The 25,531-nt window shown below is 46.9% G+C and overlaps 1 long non-coding RNA gene across 3 annotated transcripts; it reads left to right on the top strand.

Moving 5' to 3' along the window:
* The first annotated feature begins 2,893 nt into the window (after positions 1-2,893).
* Positions 2,894-24,622, top strand: LOC144484725 (uncharacterized). Of its 3 annotated transcripts, none has more exons than XR_013496110.1 (3): positions 2,894-3,218; positions 3,627-3,787; positions 23,363-24,622. It is a non-coding gene; the product is annotated as an uncharacterized LOC144484725 (long non-coding RNA). The 3 variants fall into 3 exon arrangements; XR_013496111.1 differs by having other exon boundaries at positions 2,913-3,056; XR_013496112.1 differs by lacking the exon at positions 2,894-3,218 and adding an exon at positions 3,433-3,513.
* The last annotated feature ends 909 nt before the right edge of the window (positions 24,623-25,531 follow it).

Consider the following 25,531-nt stretch of genomic DNA (forward strand, 5'->3'; position numbering starts at 1 on the left):
ATACACTAGACAGGCCTCACCTGGAGCACTGAGTCCAGTGCTGGGCACCACACTTGTCGAAGTTTGGACAGAGTGCAAAGGATATTCACATGAATGATTCCATTGATAAAGGTTTGTAGCAACGAAGATCGATTGAGAAGTTGGGTATTTTTCCTTACGGGAAGAAGTCTGTGAGGACCTGTAGATGGACAGGTAGCATTGAGGAAGCAGGTGTGCGGCAGAAGGATTTGTATAGGCTGGGAGAGTGGGCAGAGAAGTGGCAGATTGGATACAATGTGGAAAAGTGTGAGGTTATGCAGTTTGGAAGGAGGAATGGAGGCGTAGATTGTTTTCTAAATTGTGAAATGCTTAGGAACTCAGAAGCACAAACGGACTTGGGAGTCCTTGTTCAAGATTCTCTTAAGGCAAACGTGCAGGTTCAGTCGGCAGTTAGGAAGGGAAATGCAATGTCGACAGGGTCAGAATACAAGAGCACGGATGTACTTCTGAGGCTGGCAAAGGCTCTGGTCAGACCCCATTTGGAGTATTGTGAGCAGTTTGGGCCCCTTATCTAAGGAAGGATGTGCTGGCCTTGGAAAAGGTCCAGAGGAGGTTCATAAGAATGATCCATGGAATGAAGAGCTTGTTGTATGAAGAATGGTTGAGGACTCTGGGTCTGTATTCGTTGGAATTTACAAGGATGAGGGGGATCTTATTGAAACTTAGAGGACACTGCGAGGCCTGGACAGAGTGGACACAGAGAGGATTTTTCCACTGGTCGGAAAAACTAGAACCAGAGGGCACAACCTCACACTAAAGGGACGATCCTTCAAAACAGAGGAGGAGGAATTTCTTCAGCCAGAGAGTGGCGAATCTGTGGAAATCTTTGCCGCAAAAGGCTGTGGAGGCCAGGTCATTGAGTGTTTCTAAGACAGAGAAAGGTAGATTCTTGGTTAATAAGGGGATCAGGGGTTATGGGGAAAGGACAGGAGAATGGGAATGAGTAAAATGGCAGAGCAGACTCGATGGGCTGAGTAGCCTAATTCTGTTCCTATGTCTTATGGTCTTTTGGAAGAGAAAGAAGTGTGGCTTTCGCACTGCTGCTGCAGAATGACAGGGACCCGGGTTCAATTCAGGCCTTGAGTGACTTCCGTGTTTTTCCACATTTTCTCTGTGTCCACGTGGCTTTCCTCCGGGTGTTCTGGTTTCCCCCCACACTCCATTGATAGTGTAAGTGGATTTACCATGCTAAATTTACCCTTATGTCTCCCAGTATGTTTAGATTAGGAGGATTAACAGGGTAAATATGTGAGGTTATTGGACAGGTCAGAGAATCAGTGCAGACTCAATGGGCCGAATGGCCATCTTTTGCAATGTAGGGATTCACTGATAGAGATTTTCATGTTCCAGTCATGAGTTCATCAAGAACGAGGAGAAAATTTTAAAGTCAGTGTAAACATTGCAACGATTCAGTGCCTAATGTACACATCTTTGGAAATTAAACGAACATTTAACATGGCCAATACACCTAACCTGCACATCTTTGAATCATGGAAGTGAATCAGAGCACCCAGAGGAAACTCATGGGGGAGAATGTGCAAAATCTGCACAGTCAGCAAAGGCCAGGACCAAACCCGGGTCTCTGGGGCTATGAGGCGGTAGAGTGGGATTGGACAGCGTGCATTTTCAATACGGGAGTGTAGACTTGATAGGCCAAATGGGCTGTTACTGCTTTGTAAAGATTATGTGGTTTGGGAATCTAAAACATAATCCTATTGCACGGAGCAGCAGGCTTGAGGGGCCAAGTGGTCCAATTCTGATGCGATTTATTGTGCTGTTGTGTCCAGAAAGCTGCAAATTGAGTTCTCATCATTAAATCTGAATTTACTCCAAATACCGTTGATGCATCAACTCAGTGCTCAGTGACAAACACTGACTCGTGGTTAAACAATGTCTCAATTTTAATATTCTTATCCGTGTTTCCAAAACGCTCCATGTCCTCAGCTCTTCCTCCCTTTCATCACCTCCAGCCTAACAATCCTCTGAGATATCTGAGCTCCTCTGATTCTGCCCTCGTGAGCATCCCTGATTTGGTTCACTCCGTAAGAAGTCTCTCAACACCAGGTTAAAGTCCAACAGGTTTATTTGGTAGCAAATACCATAAGCTTCGTCAGATCTGACGAAGGAGCAGTGCTCCAAAAGCTTATGGTATTTGCTACCAAATAAACCTGTTGGACTTTAACCTGGTGTTGTAAGACTGCTTACTGTGTTCACCCCAGTCCAACGCCGGCATCTCCACATCTTGGTTCACTCCACCAGTGATGGTCACACTTTCAGCTCTCTGGGTCGCAGCTCTGGAATTCCCACTCGAAACGCCGCTGCTTCTTGCTTGCCTTCCTCCCAGTTCTTTTTTGTCACCTGTTCCCTTCATTTATTTCCTCCTTCCTTTCCCGCGGGGTTCAGCTTTTGCATCCTCTGACTTTCCGCAGTCCTTTTGCCGCTTTAACTGCCATCAAATAATTATAATTGGACAACCATAATTCTGTGAGCGGTTCCACTTTAAGGATTATTTCGGCCACAAGTTCTTTGATTTCTCATTGGTTTCAGCTCCGGATCGAATTGAATGACGCAATGACGTTGGGTTGGGAGTGACGCTGCACGAGTCGCGCACGAGCGGCACATTCCGATTGGACAGTGCGTTACGATTGGCGAGAGAAGATGTCAATCACATTGGGGGCGTGTGTTGTTAGCAACGCGGTCTGTGATTGGGTACAATTGGAGCGTCATTTTCAATGGTCTCGAACTTCTGACTATGGAGTTCACGGATTGGATAAAGTAGCTGTCACTCAGTGGGCGCAGAGCGGCCATTGGATAACCGCGATGCGGCAATTTCCGATTGGTTTTCCCAGCTGCCGGTCACAGGCCCATCAGACACCGCGCGGAGCGGCAGCAAATGTCCCGCCAGTGGCTTCAGTCCCCGGGTCCGGATCCTGAGCCCGCGGCGGAGCTCCGGATGGGGGAAGGGTTTCGGCAGCGGGAATCCCGTCCTGCCCGGCTGTGAATAGGGCGGCACCGTGGTTAGGGACCCGAGTTCGATTACGGTTTGGGTCACTGACTGTGCGGAGTCTGCACGTTCTCCCCGTGGGTTTCCTCCGGTTTCCTCCCACAGTTCAAAGATGTGTGGGTTCGGTGGATTGGCCGTGCTAAATTGCCCCTGAGTGTCCGGGAGACCAGCTCGGGTAAATGCATGGGGTTATGGAGATAGGACCTGGGTGGGATTGTGGATGGTGCAGACTCGATGGGCCGAATGACTGCCTTCGACGCTGTAGGATTTTAGGAATCCGCAGCTCAGGGTCTCCAATGGCAGCTTCCTGTGTAAACATGTCACGCTGCAGTTCCCCAGTCTCAGCAGTGGTGGTACTGCAAACTCCCTGGAGTCAGGCCAATCAGCACAGAGACTGGGATCTTCCTGTGCTCTATGTGTGGGACTCAGTGCCATTCCGGGTTAGAGCAACTCACTTTGCAGAGGCCACGGTTAGATCCTGGGATCATCCTGTGCTCTGTTTTGGGGGTGGGGCTTGGTTCCTCTGACTGAATCTCCCTTCTTGTTTGGTTCTAATTAACGCCTCTCTCTCTCTTATCGTCAGTCTGGGTGTTCCTGACTGAGCAGAATGGCCTGATCTCACCACACACATTGAGATGGAGGAGCTGCTGCTTGAGGTGCAGATGATTGAGAACTCCAGCCTTCTCTACACTTGTTTACTGAGGCCCAGCCCTTCATCCATCATTAGTTTTCCCAGGATGTCAGGTACATTAACATCTTCATCTGCTGTGAACACTGACCTGACAGTGGGAAGGTATTGGAGCAGGATAGTGCAGTCAACCATGTCAAAGGTGTGGACAGGTTGAGAAGGATAAGGAGGGATAGTTTAGCTGGGTAAGACTGCATTTACCCTGTTCTGATCTTTTCTTTCTGGCGATATGCAAAATATCACCTGCAATGATTTCCTGCCACTGCCACCCTTAATCAATGTCAGGACTGATGTCTTTGAACCCAGGCCTCTAGAGGAGTCTGTGACCTGAACGCAGCCGCTTCGACTACTCGGCCGTCCTGACACAGACTATTTATTTCACTCCTCTGCCACTTTATGGTTCCCCACTTTTAATTCCCAGTCTCAATCTCTCAGGAGCTTATGTTCACTTTAGCCTCTCTCTTTAAATATATAACCCTTGTTATATATTGAAAGAAACTCTTTCTGATTCTTTTTATATTACTTGTTCATTTACGTTCGTCGTTCATCTTCTCCCACATTAGTATTTTTTTGGTCATCATTTGTTGGTTTTAGAAACTTCCCCAATGCTCTGTCTTATCACGAATATATGAAACATCCTATGTTCTTCTTTCAGTTTAATGCAATCTTAACTTCCTCGGTTAACCATGGTTGATTTATTCCCTTTCAGAATCCTTGTTCATCACTGGTATATATCTTTGTTGTGAGTCAAAAACTATTTTCATAACGTATGTCATTGCTGATCGATCGTCTTTTCTGCTAATCATCTTTTGCAGTCCAGCCAACTCTGTTCTCATTCTTTTGTAATTACCCATATTTAAGTTGAGCACAGTTGCTTCTGACGCAAGTTTGCACTCCAGAACTGAATGCTGAACTCCACCATGTTAAGGTCACTGTTTCCCAGCGGAGCTTTTACTCTGACTCTTTATGAAAGCTGTCTCATTATACATTACAATATTCAAACTGGCCTGGTTTCTGCTCGGATCCACAAAATATTCTTCATGGAAACTGTGCCGAATGCACTCTGAATTCTTCCTCATGGCTACCTCTGCAAACTTGATTGTCTGAATCCACAGGAAGATTAAAGTCAGCCATGATTAATGTACTGCCTTTTCCTTCATATCCTCGTTATCTCCTGATTCATTCCCCGCCCTACAGTATATCTACTGCCAGGGGCCGACAGGCTACTCCCACCAGTGTCTTCTTCCCCTTGTTATTTTTCCCCTTCACCCATATGGATTCTACATTTTCTGACCCAAGATCATTTCTTGCTGTTGTCCTTATTCCATCTCATATTAACAAAGCTCCCCCAACATACTTTCCTTCCTGCCTGTCCTTAAAGAAAGTCACATGTCTCTGAATATATTGTCACCAGCTTTGATCTCCTTGTAATCTCTGTCATGGCAAGAAGATTTTAGCTCATTTTGTGTCATTTGTTTATTGGTTCACTGTACATTTTGTGCCAAATTACAACTTTCATTTACATAAAGTGCCATTAATTTTGCCCTTTTCCCATTTTTCTTCTCTTTGCCTCTATTTTCAGCTATTTTCTTTTGCTGCATGTCCACAGTGTCCCTTCCTGTCACACTCTGGGCATCATTACCAAAAGAGCTGTCTTGCAATGCTGCCATATCTTCTTGCTTAGTTAGCCTACATATCCCTCCCCAGAACCACCACACCATTCCCCTTGCCCCTTTTTGATTAAAGCTCTTTCCACTTACCTAATTATGCAGTTTGCAAGAACACTGGCCCCAGCATGGTTCAGATGTAGGCCGTCCCAACTGTACAGCTCCCCCTTTCCCCAGTATTGATACCAGTGCCCACGAACCGAAACCCACTTCTCCCACATCAGTCTTTCAACCACGAAATCATCTCTCTAATTTGATGTATCCTTTGTCAATTTGCATAAGGTTCAGGCAATTATCCAGTGATTATAACTTCAGAGGTTCTGTTTAATTTAGTGCCAAGCTCCTCAAACTCTCCATGCAGAACCTCTTCCCTCATTCTACCTGAATGATTGGTTGCCATGTGGACCACGGCAAAGGGACTTTCCTCCTCCCACTGCAAGTTCCTCTCCAGCCAGGAGGAGTTGTCCTGAATCCTGCCACCCATCCCAGGCAGGCAACACAGCCACTTGGATTCTCGCTCCTTGCTGCAGAGAACAATGTCACTTCCCCTCACTATAGTGTCCACTCATTCTAATGTGCTTCCCTCACTTGAATGGCATCCTGTACCACAGTGCCAAGGTCAGTCAGCTCATTCACCCTGCAGCCCCCACTCTCATCCAAAGCTGAAAGGTGCTGAAAGTTATTGGACAGTTGCAGAGGCTACCATAGTTGCCCTCTGAGTCCCCTTATCTGCCTCAGCTGCAGTCACTCCCTCCTGTCCCTGACCACTTTTCAAACCTGAAGATTCTATCACTACCTGTCAGGATCCATCCCTTGCCAATTTAGTTTAAATCCATCCCAACAGCACGAACAAAGCTCCCCGTGAGGATGGTGGTCCCATTCCTGTTCAGATGTAATCTGTCCAACTTGTACAGGTCCCAGCTCAGCCAGAGATGGTCCCAATGCCCCAAGAATCTAAAAGCCTCCCTGCTATATAATCTCTCCAGCCATGCAGTCATCTGCTCCACCTATTCTCATTCATGTATTTCCCCTGAAGGTGCTGACTCTGACTGGGTTCAGTTCTACACTCACTGGTCCCTCTCGCTCCTCCCCTGAAGGTGATGTCTCTGGGTGGATTCATAGAAACATAGAAAAACTACAGCACAAAACAGGCCCTTCGGCCCCACAAGTTGTGTCGAACATATCCCTACCTTTTAGGCCTATCTATAACCCTCCATCCTATTAAGTCCCATGTACTCATCCAGGAGTCTCTTAAAATACCCTATTGAGTTTGCCTCCACCACCACTGACGGCAGCCGATTCCACTCGCCCACCACCCTCTGTGTGAAAAACTTCCCCCGAACATTTCCCCTGTACCTTCAACCTGTGTCCTCTCGTAGCAGCCATTTCCACCCTGGGAAAAAGCCTCTGAGAGTCCACCCGATCTATGCCTCTCAACATCTTATATACCTCTGTTAGGTCTCCTCTCATCCTACGTCTCTCCAAGGAGAAAAGACCGAGCTCCCTCAGCCTATCCTCATAAGGCATGCCACTCAATCCAGGCAACATCCTTGTAAATCTCCTCTGCACCCTTTCAATCTTTTCCACACCCTTCCTGCAATGAGGTGACCAGAACTGAGCACAGTACTCCAAGAGGGTCTTATATAGCTGCATCATTAACCCCGGACTCCTAAACTCAATCCCTCAATTGATAAAGGCCAGCACACCATACGCCTTCTTAACCACCTCCTCCACCTGCGGGGCTGATTTTAGAGCCCTATGGACCCGGACCCCAAGGTCCTTCTGATCCTCTACAGTACTAAGAGTCTTTCCCTTTATATTGTACTCCTTCATCCCATTTGACCTGCCAAAATGGACCACTACGCATTTATCTGGGTTGAAGTCAATCTGCCACTTGTCCGCCCAGTCTTGCATCCTATCAATGTCCCTCTGTAACTTCTGACATCTCTCCAGACTATCCACAACCTCACCAACCTTCGTGTCGTCGGCAAACTTACCAACCCATCCCTCCACTTCCTCATCCAGGTCATTTATGAAAATGAGAAACAGCAAGGGTCCCAGAACAGATCCCTGGGGCACACCACTGGTGACCGACCTCCATTTAGAAAAAGACCCATCTATACACACTCTCTGCCTCCTTTGGGCAAGCCAGTTCTGGATCCACAGGGCAGCAGCTCCTTGGATGCCATGCCCTCTCACTTTTTCTAGAAGCCTTGCATGGGGGACCTTATCGAACGCCTTGCTAAAATCCATATAAACCACATCTGCCGCTTTCCCTTCGTCAATGTGTTTAGTCACATTTTTGAAGAACTCCACCAGGCTCGTAAGGCACGATCTGCCTTTGACAAAGCCATGCTGAGTAGTCTTGAGCATACTAAACCTCTCTAAATGCTCATAAATCTTGTCCCTCAGGATCTTCTCCATCAGCTTACCAACCACTGAGGTTAGAATCACCGGTCGGTAATTTCCTGGGCTATCCCTATTCCTCTTCTTGAAAATAGGAACCACATCCGCAATCCTCCGGCACCTCTCCCGTCTCCATCGACGACGCAAAGATCATCGCCAAAGGCTCTGCAATCTCTTCCCTCTTCTCCCACAGTAACCTGGGGTACATCCCATCCGGACCCGGCGACTTAACTATCTTGATGCCATTCAAAGATTCCAGCACAACCTTAGATCATAGATCATAGAATCTTTTTGTTAAAGCCCACATACTCAATCTTTTCAGTCCACCGCAAGCCCGCAGTACATCCACCCAGGTCCGTCTCCTCTGTGAAAACCGATGCAAAATACTCAGGAAGCACCTCCCCCATTTCTACTGGTTCCGTACAGATTTTCCCACCTTCACCATTTATAGGCCCTATTCCTTCACGTCTCATCCTTTCACTCTTCACATATTTATAGAGAACGCCTTAGGGTTTTCCTTAATCCTACCTGCCAAGGCCTTCTCGTGACCCCTTCTGGCTCTCCTAATTTCCTTCTTTAGTCCCTTCCTACAAGCCATATACTCTTCTAAATCCCTATCTTCGCCAAGCTCTCTGAACCTTTTGTACGCTTTCCTTTTCTTCTCGACTCGGTCCCGCACAGCTTTCGTGCACCACGGTTCCTTTAACCTACAAACTCCTCCCTGTCTGCTCGGAACGTTGTCCTGTAGAACTCTAGACAGACATTCCTTGAAAAACTGCCACCTCTCTTCAGTACATTTCCCCGAGAATACCTCCTTTCAATTTACTCCACGTATTTGCTGCCTTATGTCTTCATATTCCCCCTTACTCCATATAAACGCTTTCCTTGCTTGCCTGATCCTCTCTTTTTCCAATGCAAGCATAAAGGAGATAGAGTTATAATCGCTATCCCCAAGATGCTCTCCCACTGACAGATCTCACGGTAGCACAGTGGTTAGCACTGCTGCTTCACAGCTCCAGGGTCCTGGGTTCGATTCCCGGCTCGGGTCACTGTCTGTGTGGAGTTTGCACATTCTCCTCGTGTCTGCGTGGGTTTCCTCCGGGTGCTCCGCTTTCCTCCCACAGTCCAAAGATGTGCGGGTTAGGTTGATTGGCCGGGTTAAAAATGGACCCTTAGAGTCCTGAGATGCGTAGGTTAGAGGGATTAGTGGGTAAATATGTGGGGGTAGCGCCTGGGTGGGATTATGGTCGGTGCAGACTCGATGGGCCGAATGGCCTCCTTCTGCACTGTAGGGTTTCTATGATTTCTATGATCTGACACCTGTCCAGGTTCATTGGTCAGTATCAGATCAAGTACAGCCTCTCCTCTTGTCGGATTGTCCACATGCTGTGTCAGGAAACCCTCCTGAACACACCTAACGAACTCTTCCCCATTCAATCCCCTTACCCTCAGGATATTCCAATGTATGTTTGGGAAATTAAAGTCTCCCATCACAACAACTCTGCTATTATTGCAACTCTCCAGGATCTGTTTCCCTGTCGGGCTCCTCCACCTCCCTGTTACAATTGGGCGGCCTATAGAAAACTCCCAGCAAAGTGATCGACCCCGTCCCACTCCGAACCTCCACCCACAGAGACTCTGTAGACAATCCCTCCACAGCATACGCCTTCTCTGCAGCTGTGACACTATCCCTGATCAGCAGTGCCACTCCACCCCCTCTCTTGCCTCCCTCCCTGTCCTTCCTGAAACATCTGAATCCCGGCACCTGGAGTATCCAGTCCTGTCCCCGAAACATCCAAGTCTCCGTAATGGCCCTCCACATCACACTTCCAGGCATCGATCCACGCTCTGAGCTCATCCCCTTTATTCACTACACTCCTGGCATTAAAGTAAACACAACTCAATCCTTTGGTCTGAGCTCTCCCCTTCTCTATCCCCCGTCCATCCTCCCTCTTGCACCATCTATAACCCTTCTCTGTTTGCGAGCTAACTTCCTCGCTCCCAGTCACCTTGTCTCAATCCTCTCCCCCCAACCTATCTAGTTTAAACTCTCCCCAGTAGCCTTAGCCAACCTTCCCACCAGGATATTGGTCCCCCTGGGATTCAAGTGCCACCCGTTTTGTGTGTACAGGTCACACCTGCCCCTAAAGAGGTTCCAATGGTCCAGGAACCTTAATCCCTGCCCCCTGCACCAGTCCCTCAGCCACACATTCATCCTCCACCTCACTCCATTCCTGCCCTCACCTTCCTGTGGCACAGGCAGCAATCCTGAGATTATTACCTTTGCTTTCCTCCTTCTCAGCTGTCTCCCTAATTCCCTATACTCTCTTTTCACGACCCCCTTCCCCCTTCCTTCCCACATCAGCGGTACCAACATGTACCGCTACCTCTGGCTCCTCTCCCTCCCCCCTCAGGATTTCTGGGAGTCGACCAGCGACATCCTGGATCCCGGCCCCAGGAGGCAAACCACCATCCGAGACTCCCGCCTGCCTCCGCAAAAACGCCTGTCTGACCCCCTTACTGTTGAGTCCCCGATTAACACTGCCTTCATCCTCTTTTCCTTAGCCCTCTGAGTTACAGGGCCGGACTCCACTCCGGAGACACGGCCACTGCTGCTTCCCCCAGGCGGGCTGTCCCCCCCAGCAGTATTCAGGCAGGAGTACTTGTTGTGTAGGGGCACATCCACCGGGGTGCTCTCAATCACCCGAGTTTTACCCTTCCTGGCCGTTACCCACTTGCCCTCCACCCGTGGCCCTGGTGTGACCACCTGATGATAGCTCTTGTCTATCACCTCCTCATTCTTCCTTAACAGCCTAAGATCCTCGAGCTGCAGTTCCAGCTCCTTAACACAGTCCCTCAGGAACCGCAGCTCGACACACCCCTCACAGATGTGGATGTCCGGGAGGCCAGGTGCCTCCAGGACCTCCCAAATCCGACACTGGGAACAACGCACTGGCTTCACACTCATATTTGACCCTTTATACCAAGGTACTCAGAAAAGTAAATAAGAATTAAAACTCACCCCTGCTCGCCCTGTCCCCCGAAGCCCTGTGAGCCAAAGCGCTTATAGCTCACACTCTGCTTCCCAATCACTCCCCTGCCCGCTCCCGACACTGCCCGCTGTATACTGCAGCCTACCTTTTGTACTTTGCGCGCTTAAAAAACCCTTCCCAGACTCCTTAGCAGCCCACTTCCGATTTTCAGTTTAAAATTAAGAAAAGAAAAATAGTATTCAAAATAAAGGCCAAAAAACACACTAACTAACAAAATAAATAATTAAATAAATCTCTCACCAGCACTCCTGCCACAAATCACTCCCTCTCTGCTTGCTCCAGTGGAACAATGAGCAAAAGAAACCCTACTGGGCTCGTCCGGGATTTGAACCCGGGACTTCTCGCGTTTTAATGCTCGTTCCACAAATTCTCGTTCCTTTCTCTCACACATAGAAAAATGTTGCCTGGTCTTGAGGGTGTTGACTCTGAGGAGAGGTTGAATAAATGCGGATTGTTTTGACTGAAAAGACAGAGGCTGAGGGGAGACCTGATAGAGGTGTACAAAATTGTGAGAGGCACAGACAGGGTGGATAATCAGAGGCTTTCTCCCAGGGTGGAAGTGTCAATTACAAGGGGCACATGTTCAAGGTGGGAGGGGGAAAGTTTAAGGGAGATGTGTGGGGGAGAATTTTCATGCGGAGTGGTGGATACCTGGAACATGCTGCCACAGGAGGTGGTGGAAGCAGGCACATGAACAACATGTAAGAGACATCTGGATTGGTCCATGAATAGGGAGGGAACAGAGAGATACGGACTAAGTCAGGTTTTTTAAGTCTAGTTCGGGCATCATTTCGGTACAGGTTTAGAGGGCCGAAGGGTCTGTTCTTGCGCTGCACTTTTCTTTGTTTTCTTTAAACAGTGAATAGAAGCAAGAGTCGGCCATTCGGCCCATTGAGCCTGCTCTACCATTCATTATGATCATCGCTGATCAAATTCTCTTTCCTGATCCCACCTTCCACCCATATCCATTAATCCCTTTAGCCCCAAGAGCTACATTTAATTCCTTCTTGACATCACACATTTTGGCCTCAACTATTTTCTGCATTCGCGATTTCCACAGATTCACCACTCTCTGGTGGAGAAATTTCTCCTCACCTCGGTCTTAAAAATTTACCCTTTATCCTTACACAAAGGATATCGGTAACATTCTTCCTGAATCTACCCTTTCTCGTCCTGTTAGAATTTTATAAGTTCCTATGAGACCCCTCTCAATCTTCTAAACTCCAGTGAACATAATCCTAACTAACTTCATCTTTCTTCATATGACACTTGCCATCCCAGGAATCAGCCTGTGAACCTTTGCTGCACTCCCCCTGTAGCAAGGACATCCTGCCTCAGATAAGGACACCAAAACTGCACACAATACTCCAGGTGTGGCCTCATCATTGCCCTATACAACTGCAGTAAAACATCCCTATTCTTCGACACAAATCCTCTCCCTCTCAAGGCCAACGTACCATTTGCCGTCTTTTTGTCTCTGTACCTATGCACTTACTTTCAGGGACTGAACAAAGAAGAGTACAGCACAGGAACAGGCCCTCTCACCCACCAAGTCTGTGCCGACGCAGATGCCTCTTGTAATGACTTCAATCAGGCCATTGAGGTTGGCCGATTGGAGAATGAACTCCCTGAATAAGGATCCAATTGATGGGCCAATCAGTGAGTCTTTGCCTTGTACTTAACTGGGAGTGTCAATTCCTCTAACACCCCCGGAGGTAGACTGCTAACTGTAAGCACTCGGTGTCCTGCTGTTAGAGGTGTAAATAAGGGCATTTTGATGAAGGAACTTCTGCCTCCAGCAGACTTATTACACCTCTCTAATCTAATATTTTCTTGCCTCGATGTGGTCCATATCCCTCTGTTCCCTGCTGATTCATGTATCTATCCAGATGCCTTTTGAACGTTGTTCTATCATAGAAATCATAGAAACCCTACAGTGCAGAAGGAGGCCATTCGGCCCATCGAGTCTGCACCGACCACAATCCCACCCAGGCCCTACCCCCACATATTTTACCCGCTAATCCCTCTAACCTACGCATCCCAGAACTCTAAGGGGCAATTTTTTTAACCTGGCCAATCAACCTAACCCGCACATCTTTGGACTGTGGGAGGAAACCGGAGCACCCGGAGGAAACCCACGCAGACACGAGGAGAATGTGTAAACTCCACACAGACAGTGACCCGAGCTGGGAATCGAACCCGGGACCCTGGAGCTGTGAAGCAGCAGTGCTAACCACTGTGCTACCGTGCCGCCCGTGTTACAGAATCTGCTTCCACTACTTCCTCTGACAGCACGTTCCGGGCATTCACCACTCTCTGTCTGAAAAACTTGCTCCTTACATCTCTTTTAAACTTTCCCTCTCACCTTTGTCTCGAGTTATTGACCGCTCGACCCTGGGAAAAAGACTCTGACAATCCACTCTATCTAACCCTGTCATAATCTTGTAAACCTCTCTCAGGTCCCCCCTCGTCCTCTGATGCTCCAAAGAAAACAATCCACGTTTGTTCAACCTTCTTCATAGTCTGTATCCTCCAAACCAGGCAACATCCTGGAAAATCTCTTCTGCACCCTTTCCAATGTATCAACATTCTTCTGGAAGTGTGGCGACCAGAATTGTACACAATACTCCAAATGTGGCCTAACCAAAGTCTTATGCATTAAGACTTGATTGTACTGACTGATGCACAAGGACACCGAGGTCTCGCTGAGTATCCACCTTCATCAATTTACACCCATTCAAATAATAATCTGCCTTCCTATTTTTGCTACTGAAGTGGATAATGAAGTGGTCACCGCATATTTATCCACATTATACTACATCTGCCATGCAGATGCCCACGCACTCAGCCTGTCCAAATCGCGCTGAAGGATCTCTGCATGCCCCTCACAGCTCACCCTCCCATCCAATATTGTATCATCTCCATATTTGGAGATAATACATTTAGTTCCCACGTCCAAATCATTAATATATAATATGAACAGTTGGGGTCCTAGCGCTGATCCCTGCGGTCCTCCACTAATCACTGCCTTCCAATTGGAAAAAGACCCATTTATGCCATGTTTTTACTTCCTGTCTGTTAATCAGCTTTCTATCCATCTCAAGACGCTACCCACAATCCCATGTACTTTACCTTTACATAGTAGAGGGGCGGCACAATGGTTACTACTGCTGTCTCACAGCGCCAAGGACCCAGGTTCGATTCCCGGCTTGGGTCACTGTCTGTGTGGAGTCTGCACGTTCCCTCCGTGTCTGTGTGTGTTTCCTCTGGGTACTCCAGTTCCTCCCACAGTCTGAAAGACGTGCTGGTTCGGTGCATTGGTCATGCTAAATTCTCCCTCAGTCTACCTGAACAGCCGCCGGAGTATGGCGACGAGGGGATTTTCACAATAACTTCATTGCAGTGTTAATGTAAACCTACTAACAAACAAACTGTAACCTTTAACAATTAAAAACATTAGGAGCGACCCTGTCGAAAGTCTTCTGAAATTCTAAAGAAACAACATCCACCGGTTCTTCCTGGTCAACTCAACCAGTTACATCCTCGAAGAATTCCAGTAGTTTTATCAAGCATGATTTCCCTTTTGTAAATCCATGCTGACTTTATCTGATCATAACACTGCTTTCCAAACGCTTGGTAATGGGCTCGAGCAGCTGCCCTATGACTGACGTTCGGCTGACTGGTCATTGGTTCCCTCTTTCCTCTCTACCTCTGTTTTTGAATACAGGGTTTAGATTAGTTACCTCTCTATCCCTTGAAGGTGCTGACTCTGGCTGGGTTCTGTTCTGCACTCACTGGTTCCTCTCTCCTGAAGGTACTGTCTCTGGTTGGGTTCAGTTCTACACTCACTGGTTCCTCTCTCCTGAAGGTGCTGACTCTGGCTGGGTTCTGTTCTGCACTCACTGGTTCCCCTCTACTGAAGGTGCTGTCTCTGGTTGGGTTCTGTTCAGACACTGGAAATCTGCAATAAAAGCAGAAAAGAAAGCTCAGCCGATTGGGCAGCATCTGTTTCGAGAGAGAAACAGAGTTAGTTTTTCAGGTTTGTGACCTTTCATCAGAACTTGAAAACAGAAACTGGGAAGAGGAGTCGGCCATTCAACCCTTCGTGTCTGTTCCATCATTCAATGTGATCATGGCTGATCCTCTATCTCAATTCCATATTCTGTTTTTCCCAATACCCCTTGATGCCATTAAAATCTAAAAACAATCTCGCTCTCCTTCTTGAAGCTATGCAGTGACTTGGTCTTCACAGCTTGTTTGGCCGAGAATTCCATAGGTTCACCACCCTCTGAGTGAAGAAATTTCCCCTCATCTCATTCCTAAATGGTGTTCCCCGTATCCTAAGACTGAGCCCCCTTGTTCAACATTCAAAGAACAAAGAAAATTACTGCACAGGAACAGGCCCTTCAGCCCTCCAAGCCTTCACCGACCATGCTGCCCGACTGAACTAAAACCCCCTACCCTTCCGGGACCATATCCCTCTCTTCCCATCCTATTCATGTATTTGTCAAGATGCCCCTTAAAAGTCACGACCGTATCCACTTCCACTACCTCCCCTGGCAACGAGTTCCAGGCACCCACTACTCTGTGTAAAAAATCTGCCTCGTACATCTTCTTTAAACCTTGCCCCTGGCACCTTCAACCTGTGCCCCCTAGTAATTGACTCTTCCACCCTGGGAAAAAGCTTCTGACTATCCACTCTGTCCATGCCTCTCATTATCTGGTAGACATCTATCAGATCGCCACTCAACCTCCGTTGCTCCAGTGAGAACAAACCAAGTTTCTCCAACCTCTCCTCATAGCTAATGCCCTCCATACCAAGCAACATCCTGGTAAATCTTTTCTGTACCCTCTCCAAAGCCTCTACATCCTTCTGGTAGTGTGGCGACCAGAATTGAACACTATATTCCAAGCGCGGCCTAACTCAGGTTCTATAAAGCTGCAACATGGCTTGCCAATTTTTAAACTCAATGCCCCGGCCGATGAAGGCAAGCATGCCGTATGCCTCCTTGACTACCTTCTCCACCTGCATTGCCACTTTCAGTGACCTGTATGCCTGTACACCCAGATCTCTATGCCTATCAGTACTCTTAAGTGTTCTGCCATTTACTGTATATTTCCTAACTGTATTAGACCTTCCAAAATGCATTACCTCACATTTATCCGGATTAAACTCCATCTGCCATCTCTCTGCCCAAGTCTCCAACTGATCTACATCCTGCTGAATCCTCTGATGGTCCTCACCGCTATCCGGAAATCCACCAACCTTTGTGTCGTCTGCAAACGTACTAATCAAACCAGTTACATTTTCCTCCAAATCATTTATATATATTACAAACAGCAACAGTCCCAGCACTGATCCTTGAGGAGCGCCACTTGTCACAGCCCTCCATTCAGAAACACACCATTCCACTGCTACCCTCTGTTTTCTGTGACCAAGCCAGTTTTGTATCCACGTAGCCAGCTCACATCTGATCCCATGCAACTTCACCTTCTGCACCAGTCTGCCATGAGGGACCTCGTCAAAGGCCTTGCTGAAGTCCATGTATACAACATCCACTGCCCTACCCTGATCAATCATCCTTGTTACTTCCTCGAAAAACTCGATCAAGTTCGTGAGACACAACCTCCCCTTCACAAAACCATGCTGCCTCTCACTAATACGTCCACTTATTTCCAAGTGGGAGTAAATCCTGTCTCGAAGAATCCTCTCCAATAATTTCCCTACCACTGATGTCAAGCTCACCGGCCTGTAATTACCTGGATTATTCTTGCTACACTTCTAAAATAAAGGAACAACATTGGCTGTTCTCCAATCCTCTGGGACCTCCCCTGTAAGAGTTTTAACAGCACCAGGTTAAAGTCCAACAGGTTTATTTGGTAGCAAATACCATTAGCTTTCGGAGCACTGCTCCTTCGTCAGATGGAGTGGAAATCTGCTCTCAAACAAATGGAAATCCATTTTGAGAGCACTGTTTGAGAGCAGATTTCCACACCATCCGACAAAGGAGCAGCGCTCTGAAAGCTAATGGTATTTGCAACCAAATAAACCTGTTGGACTTTCACCTGGTGTTGTTAAAACTCTTACTGTGTTTACCCCAGTCCAACGCCGGCATCTCCACATCATGACGTCCCCTGTAGCCAGTGAGGATACAAAGATTTCCCTCAAGTACCCAGCAATTTCCTCCCTTGCCTCTCTCAGTATTCTGGGGTATATCCCATCAGGCCCTAGGGACTTGTCTACCTTAATGTTTCTCAAGAACCTGAATGCTTCCTCCTTTTTGATATCAACATGGCTCAAACTATCGACACATCCTTTCCCAGACTCATCATCCACCAAGTCCTTATCTTTGGTGAATACTGACGCAACGTACTCATTGAATACCTCACCCATTTGCTCTGGCTCCACGCATAGATTCCCTCCCTTGTCCTTGAGTGGGCCCACCCTCTCCCTGGCTACCTTCTTGCTCTTTACATATGTATAAAAAGCCTTGGGATTTTCCTTAATCCTGCTGGCCAATGCTATTACGTGACCCCTTTTAGCCCTCCTTACTCCTTGCTTCAGTTTCTTTCTACTTTCCTTGTATTCTACACTTGCTTTGTGTGTTCCCGGCCTCCTAGCTTTGACAAATGCTTCCTTTTTCTCTTTGACTAGGCTCACAATATCTCTCGTTATCCAAGGTTCCCAAAACTTGCCATACTTATCCTTCATCCTTACAGGAATGTGCCGGTCCTGAATCCCTATCAACTTACATTTGAAAGCCTCCCACATGCCAGATGTTGATTTGCCTTCAAACATCTGCCCCCAATCTACATTCTTCAGTTCCTGCCTAATATTGTTGTAATTAGCCTTCCCCCAATTTAGCATCTTAACTTGAGGACTACACTTATCTTTATCCATCAGTACCTTAAAGCTGACTGAATTGTGGTCACTGTTCCCGAACTCCTCCCCTACTGAAACATCAACCACCTGGCTGGGCTCATTCCTCAATACCAGGTCCAGTATGGCCACTTCCCTAGTTGGACTATCTACATATTGTTTCAAGAAGCCCTCCTGGATGCTCCTTACAAACTCTGCCCCATCCACGCACCTAGCATTAAGTGAGTCCCAATCAATATATGGGAAGTTAAAATCTCCCACCACAACAACCCTGTTACTTTTACACCTTTCCAAAATCTGCCGACATATCTGTTCTTCTATCTCCCGCTAGCGTTGGGTGGCCAATAGTAAACCCCCAACATTATGAATACACCTTTCCTATTCCTGAGCTCTACCCATATTGCCTCGCTGTATGAGCCCTCTGAGGTGACCTCCCGGAGTACAGCTGCGATATTCTCCTCATACTCACCTGATGAACAAAGAACAACACAGCACAGCAACAGGCCCTTCGGCCCTCCAAGCCTGCACCGATCATGTGTTCCTAACTAGACCATCCGTTTGTATCCCTCTATTCCCAGTCTGTTCATGTGGCTATCTAGATAAGTCTTAAATGATCCTAGCGTGTCTGCCTCAACCATCTTGCTTGTAGTGCATTCCAGGCCCCCACCACCCTCTGTGTAAAATATGTTCCCCGCATATCTGTATTGAACCTTGCCCCCCTTGAACTTGTGACCCCTTGTGTTTGTCATTTCTGACCTGGGAAAAAGCTTCCAACTGTTCACCCTATCCATGTCCTTCATAATTTTATAAACTTCTATTAGGTCGCCCCTCAACCTCCGTCTTTCCAGGGAGAACAACCTTAGTTTACTGAATCTCACCTCATAGCTAATACCCTCCATACCAGGCAACATCCTGGTAAACCTTTTCTGCACTCTCTCCAAAGCCTCCACGTCCTTCTGGTAGTGTGGCGACCAGAACTGGACGCAGTATTCCAAATGTGGCCGAAGCAACGTTCTATATAACTGCAACATCATATGCCAACTTTTATACTCTATGCCCCGTCCAATAAAGGCAAGCATGCCATATGCCTTCTTCACCACCTTTTCAACCTGTGCTGCCTCCTTTAAGGATCTGTGGACTTGCACACCCAGATCCCTCTGTGTGTCTATACACCTGATGGTTCTGCCATTTATTGTATAGCTCCCCCCTGCATTAGATCTACCAAAATGCATCATTTAGCATTTATCTGGATAAAGTTCCATCTGCCATTTCTCCGCCCTATTTTCCAGCCTATCTATATCCTGCTGTATTCTCTGGCAATGTTCATCACTATCCGCAACTCCAGCAATCTTTGTGTCGTCTGCAAAGTTACTAATCAGACCAGCTACATCTTCTTATAAATCATTTATATGTATATCACAAACAGCAGAGGTCCCAGTACAGAGCCCTGTGGAACACCACTAGTCACAAACCTCCAATCAGAAAAAGAACCCCCCACTGCTACCCTCTGTCTTCTATGGCCAAGCCAGTTCTGTACCCATCTCGCTAGTTCACCTTTGATCCTGTGAGATTTAATCTTTTGCACCAGTCTGCCATGAGGGACCTTGTCAAATGCTTTACTAAATTCCATGTAGACGACATCCACGGCCCTTCCCTCGTCAATCATTTTTGTCACCACCTCAAAAAACTCAACCAAATTTGTGAGGCATGCCCTCCCTCGTACAAAACCATGTTGTCTATCGCTAATGCGACTATTCAGTTCTAAATGTGCATAGATCCTATCTGTAAGAATCTTCTCCAACAATTTCCCTACCACGGACGTCAAGCTCACTGGCCCATAATTCCCGGGTTATCCTTGCTACCCTTCTTAAATAACGGGACCACATTTGCTATCCTCCAATCCTCTGGGACCTCAGCTGTGTCCAATGAAGAAACAAAGATTTCTGTTAGAGGCCAAGCAATTTCACCTCTTGTCTCTCTCAATAATCTGGGACAGGTGCCATCTGGCCCTGGGGATTTGTCTACCTTTATGCTTCCTAAAACACCTAACACTTCCTCCCTTGTAATTGCGATTTGTTCTAACGGGTCTGCACATCCCTCTGAGACACTACCAATCAACATGTCCCTCTTCTTTGTGAATACTGATGCAAAGTATTCATTTAGGATCTCACCTACTTCCTTGGGTTTTGAGCATAATTCCCCTCCTTTGTTCTTGAGAGGTCCGACTCTTTCTCTGACAACCTTCTTGTTCCTAACGTATGTATAAAATGCCTTGGGATTCTCCTTAATGAAGGGGCAGCGCTCCGAACCTAGTGGCTTGTGCTACCAAATAAACCTGTTAGACTTTAACCTGGTGTTGTGGGACTTCTTACTATATTTATCCCAGTCCAACGCCGGCATCTCCACATCATATTCTCCTTAACCAGTAGTGCAACTCCCTCACCCCTTTTACATCCCCCTCTATCCCGCCTGAAACATCTGTATCCTGGAATGTTAAGCTGCCAATCCTGTCCTTCCCTTAACCAAGTCTCTGTAATGGCAACAACATCGTATTTCCTAGTACTAATCCAAGCTCTAAGTTCATCTGCCTTACCTGTAACACTTCTCGCATTGAAACAGATGCACTTCAGTCCACCAGATCCTCTTTGATTATAAACGCCACCCTGCCTGCTGTTTCTCTGGGTCTTACTGGCCCGACTCTCTGGTTCTCCTTCAGCTAATTCACCTTTGCTTTGGTTCCCACCCCCCTGCTAAACTAGTTTAAATCCTTCCATGTGACATTAGCAAACCTCCCGGCCAGAATATTTATGCCCTCCCAGTTTAGATGCAACCCGTCCTTCTTGTACAGGTCCCATCTGCCCCGAAAGAGACTCCAATCGTCCAGATATCTGAAACCCTCCCTCCTGCACCAGCTGTTTAGCCACATGTTGAGCTGCACTATCTTTCTATCCCTAGCCTCACTGGCATGTGGCACAGGGAGTAATCCTGAGATTACAACCCTCGAGATCCTGCTTTTTAACTTTCTACCTAACTCCCTAAACTGCTGCTGCAGGACCTCATCACTCCTCCTACCTATGTCGTTAGTACCAATATGTACCACGACCTCTGGCTGTTCACCCTCTCCCTTCAGAATGCTTTCTGTTTGTTCAGTGACATCCTGAACCCTGGCACCAGGGAGGCAACATACCATCCTGGAGTCTCTTTCACGTCCACAGAAACGCCTATCTACACCCCTAACTATAGAATTCCCTATAACTATTGTTCTTGTGCTCTTTGTCCCTCCCTGCTTAACAACAGAGCCAGCCATGGTGCCACTGCTTTGGCTGCTGCTGCTGTTATTCCCTGATAGCCCATCTCCCCCAACAGTATCCAAAATGGTATACTTGTTAGAGAGGGGGATGACCACAGGGGATTCCTGCACTGACTGCCTGCCCCTTCTGGCGGTCACCCATCCATCTGCCTGCACCTTGGGTGTGACCACGTCTCTAAATCTCCTATCTATGATGCTTTCCGCCTCCTTCATGCTCCTAAGGGCATCCAACTGCTGCTCCAACCTATCCATGCGGTCTGAAAGGAGCTGCAGTTGGGTGCACTTCCTGCAGACATAGTTGTCCGAGATAGAACAAAGAACAATACAGCACAGGAACAGGCCCTTCGGCCCTCCAAGCCCGCGCCGCTCCCCGGTCCAGGATTGAATCCTGAATCCAGGATCCCGCCCAATTTGAGATGCTGAAAGCCCCGGATCTCCCACATCCCACAAGTGCAACACTTAACCCCACCAACCGACATTTCGAGCACCAATTAAATTATTTGAGAAAATTTATAAAACTCTTACCTTCACTTTTACCTTCCCACGGTGGCCTTTTTTTTGGTTCGAGGAGGGAGCGAGGGAAACACTAATGTAGTGTTTCGGGTTTACCGCTCCTTGACACCAGATCTTCAGCTTCCCACTTCTTGGTAAATGTTGCTGGTCCGACTTCTCCCAGAATGCACCAGTGAAGTCCCTCAGCCGCCTCGACCGGATGCTCTAACTCCTGTTTATCACTGGAGGTGATCTTCCGCTTTCCACTTCTTGGTAAATGTTGCTGGTTCCCCAACCACGGAAAACATCCTTCCTGCATGTAGTCTGTCCAGCCTGTTAGAATTTTATATGTTTTAATCAGATCTCATCTGATCCTTTCCTTTCTGTTTTTCACACCAAAGTGTATAACTTCACATTTAGCCGCGTTGTGCTGCATCTGCCATGTGTTTGTTCACTCACTCAAGTTGTCCAAATCACCTTGAAGCCTCCTTGCATCCTCCTCACAACTCACAATTCTGCCCAGTTTTGTGTTGTCAGCAAACGTGGAAATGTTACATTTGGTTCCCTCATCCAGGTCGTATATGTGAATACGCGCTGAAAAATGGGATGAGAATAGATCGGTGCTGATGGCCGGTGCATACACGAGGGGCTGAATGGCCTCTTTCTGTGATGCAAAATTCGATGACTCTCTGACCTCTTAAAGAAGTCATTCATTTGGGAACTCCTGAGATAATGATTGGTTCGATAGAAATAAAGATCTCTTGTATTTTCTCTGGTGTCTTACACTTTGCTCCTTGCTTCCTGACAGGAATCTCCAAACTGGGGGAATTGTGGATCCTGGTGACATCACCCTGTTGGGAATGAAGCTATTGTCACAGAGTCCTGTGTTGTCAATGTACCGACCCGTTACCATAGTTACCCAGTTTCACTGGATGTTGGCAGAATGTTTACCATCGGTTTGGTGGTCGACCTGCCAGCTGTTCATATGGAATACAGATGCTGTGAGTGAGCATTGTCCACCTCCCACTTACAGCAATGACAGTGACAACCTGCATCATTTCCTATTGGGACTAGAGTCATAGAGTGACAGAGATTTACAGCTGGAAACAGGCCCTTCAGCCCAACTCATCCATGCTGCCCAGATTTTGCCATTAAACTAGTCCAGGTGCCTGCGTTTGCCCCATATTCCTCCATACCAATCTTACCCATGTAACTATCTAAATGCTTTTTAAAAGGCAAAATTGTAACCACCTCGACTACTACCTCTGGCAGCTCGTTCCAGACACTCACCACCGTCTGTGCAAAAATTGCCCCTCTGGACCCTTTTGTGTTTCTCCCCTCTCACCTTAAATCTATGCCCTCCACTTTTAAACTCCCCGATCTTTGAGAAAAGACATTGACTTTCGAGCTGATCTCTCGCCCTCATTATGTTATAGATCTCTATAAGATCATCCCTAAGCCTCCTGCACTCCAGGGAAAAAGTCCCAGTCTATTCAGCCTCTCATAACTCAAACCATCAAGTCCCGGTAGCATCCTAGTAAATCTTTTTTGCATTCTTTCAAATTTAATAATATTCTTTCTATAATAGAGTGACCAGAACTGCACACGGTATTCCTAGTGTGGCCTTACCAATGTCTTGTGCAACTTCAACATGACATGCGAAATCCTATGTGAGGATAAATGGGCCAATACATTGCATTGCCATTCCGACAGTTGTTTATGAAGTGAAAAAGCCGGTGTTCAATGAAATGCCCCATGTGGAAACCTGCTCGAATATAACAACACTGCAAAATCCTCAATTATTGTTGTTTCTGCTCAACCAGCCCTGGAAGCCCCGATTGGTCTGAAGTTGGAGGTGAAGAGGAGCCAAATCTCAACAACTTGCTGACAAACATCAAAATTCAGCTGCTTTGGAGCAAGGCGATCCTCGAACAGGCCATTCAGAGTAGCCAAGACCCTGGAATGTCACCGCTGCTGGAGAACAGAGATGGAGTGAGCAAGGCCGGATTCTCGAGTGGTCAAAATAGGACCTCATTCATTGATGGAGTCTCCTACTCCAGTTCTCACTCCTTCTGACGTTGTTGGATGGTTTGAAGTGGAGGAAATTAGTCAGGATGGAAGTGGTGACGAGATTCACAGTCACTCCGTTATCTTAGAGACCATTTTTAAGGCAATCTGTGCAGCGACTCCACTGGGGTGGGTGTCAGATCAGCTCACCAGGTGGAAGGAGACCGAGAGCACAGACGAGGCCATTCAGCCCCAATACTTTCTTAAATGCTCCGTTGTGCAGTTCAAAAACTAGAAATCTGGGATTCGAGCCACGTTACGCAGGTGACTGGGAAAAGCACCATCGGATTAATCAGACCACTGGCCCATACCGGAAAGACTAAAAGCCCAGCAGAGGGACGTCAACATGTATTTTCACTTTTAATGTTTCTTCTTTACTCTAAATAACTTATTGTGTTTGTATAATTATCATAAATGTTTCACATTAAAAGAAATACTCAGAATATTTAGCATTGCTGGAGAAGTGTAACTGGGAACAATGCCCTGTTCATTCAGTTTGGGGAATACTTCCTGACAGAGGAAGACTGGGACATGACAGCTTCTCCCTATCAGCTCCTTCCAATTCCCTCCACAATTCTGAACACCTCTATCAAATCTCCTCTCAATCTTCTCTTCACTAAAGACCCAAATTCTCCAATCTACCGATGTAACTGAACTTCCTCATCCCTGGACTCACGCCCAGAGATTTATTACACCCTCGCTAATGCATTCACACCCTTTCTAAACACTGCTGTCCAGATCAGAGTGCAATACTCCAATTGAGGCCAAACCAGGGTTTTTGCAGGTTTCCCACAACTTGCTTCCTCTTGTTCGCTATGCCCCGACGTATAAAGCTCACAATCCCAAATGCCTGAGTAACCACACTCTCAACCTGCCACCTAAACAGCAATTATTAGTGTCACATTTGACCACAGGTCCCTTGTTCCTGCATGTCTTTACAATTGTATCATTTCTTTTCTCTTGTCTCTCCCTTTTCTTCCCACTGAAATAAATCATTTCACACTTCTCTGCTTTAAATTGGTCTTGTTTGGCCAATCCACGAGCTGTCTAAGAAACTGTGAGCTTCACCACTACCTCCTCACTGTTCACAATGCTGTCACATATTATGTAATTACCACAGTTTGAATGTGTGTTCTGTACAGCATTGCCGATGTCTCTAATATGTATCAGGAAGAGCAGAATTCCTAGCACCAATTCTCCTGGAATCCCACTTTAACCAACCTCCAATCCAAATAAAAATACTTCCCACTGTGTTTCCTGTCACTCTGTCAGATTCCTATCCATGTTGCTGCTGTCCCTTTTATTCTATCAGCTCCAAATGTTACCACAAGGTTGCTGTGTGCCCCTTTATTTATAAAATACTTTTTGCCAGTCCATGTTCACATTAACCACATTACCCTCATCAACCTTTTCTGTTACCCTCATGAAAATCTCGAGCAAGTTAAATATGATTCCCCTTTAATAATTATGTATGTGTTTTCCTTAATTAATGCACATTAGCACAAGTGAGTGTTAATTTTATCTGCAGTTATTGTTTGGAGAATATCCCACATTGCTGAGGTGAAACTGATTGGATTGAGTTGGCTTATCCTCACAGCCTTTTCTGAAAAAGTGTGTTTACCATTTGCAATTCTCCAGTCCTCTGGCACCACACATATAACTAGCAAGTATAGGAAACTTTTGGCCAATGCCTCTGCAATTTCCACCCTTATTTCCCTCAGTATCCATGGATCCGTCTCTTCCAGTCACAAGAACACAGAAAATAAGAGCAGACATTGGCCACATGGCTCATCAATAATGTTCCTCCATTCAAGGGCAGCATGATGGCACAGTGGATAGCACTGCTGCCTCACAGCATCAGGGAACTGGGTTCAATTGCACTCCCAGTTCACTGTGTGGGGTTTGCACATTCTCCCCTTGTCTGC

The sequence above is a fragment of the Mustelus asterias genome, unplaced genomic scaffold (assembly GCF_964213995.1).
Source record: "Mustelus asterias unplaced genomic scaffold, sMusAst1.hap1.1 HAP1_SCAFFOLD_124, whole genome shotgun sequence".
Lineage (NCBI taxonomy): Eukaryota > Metazoa > Chordata > Chondrichthyes > Carcharhiniformes > Triakidae > Mustelus > Mustelus asterias.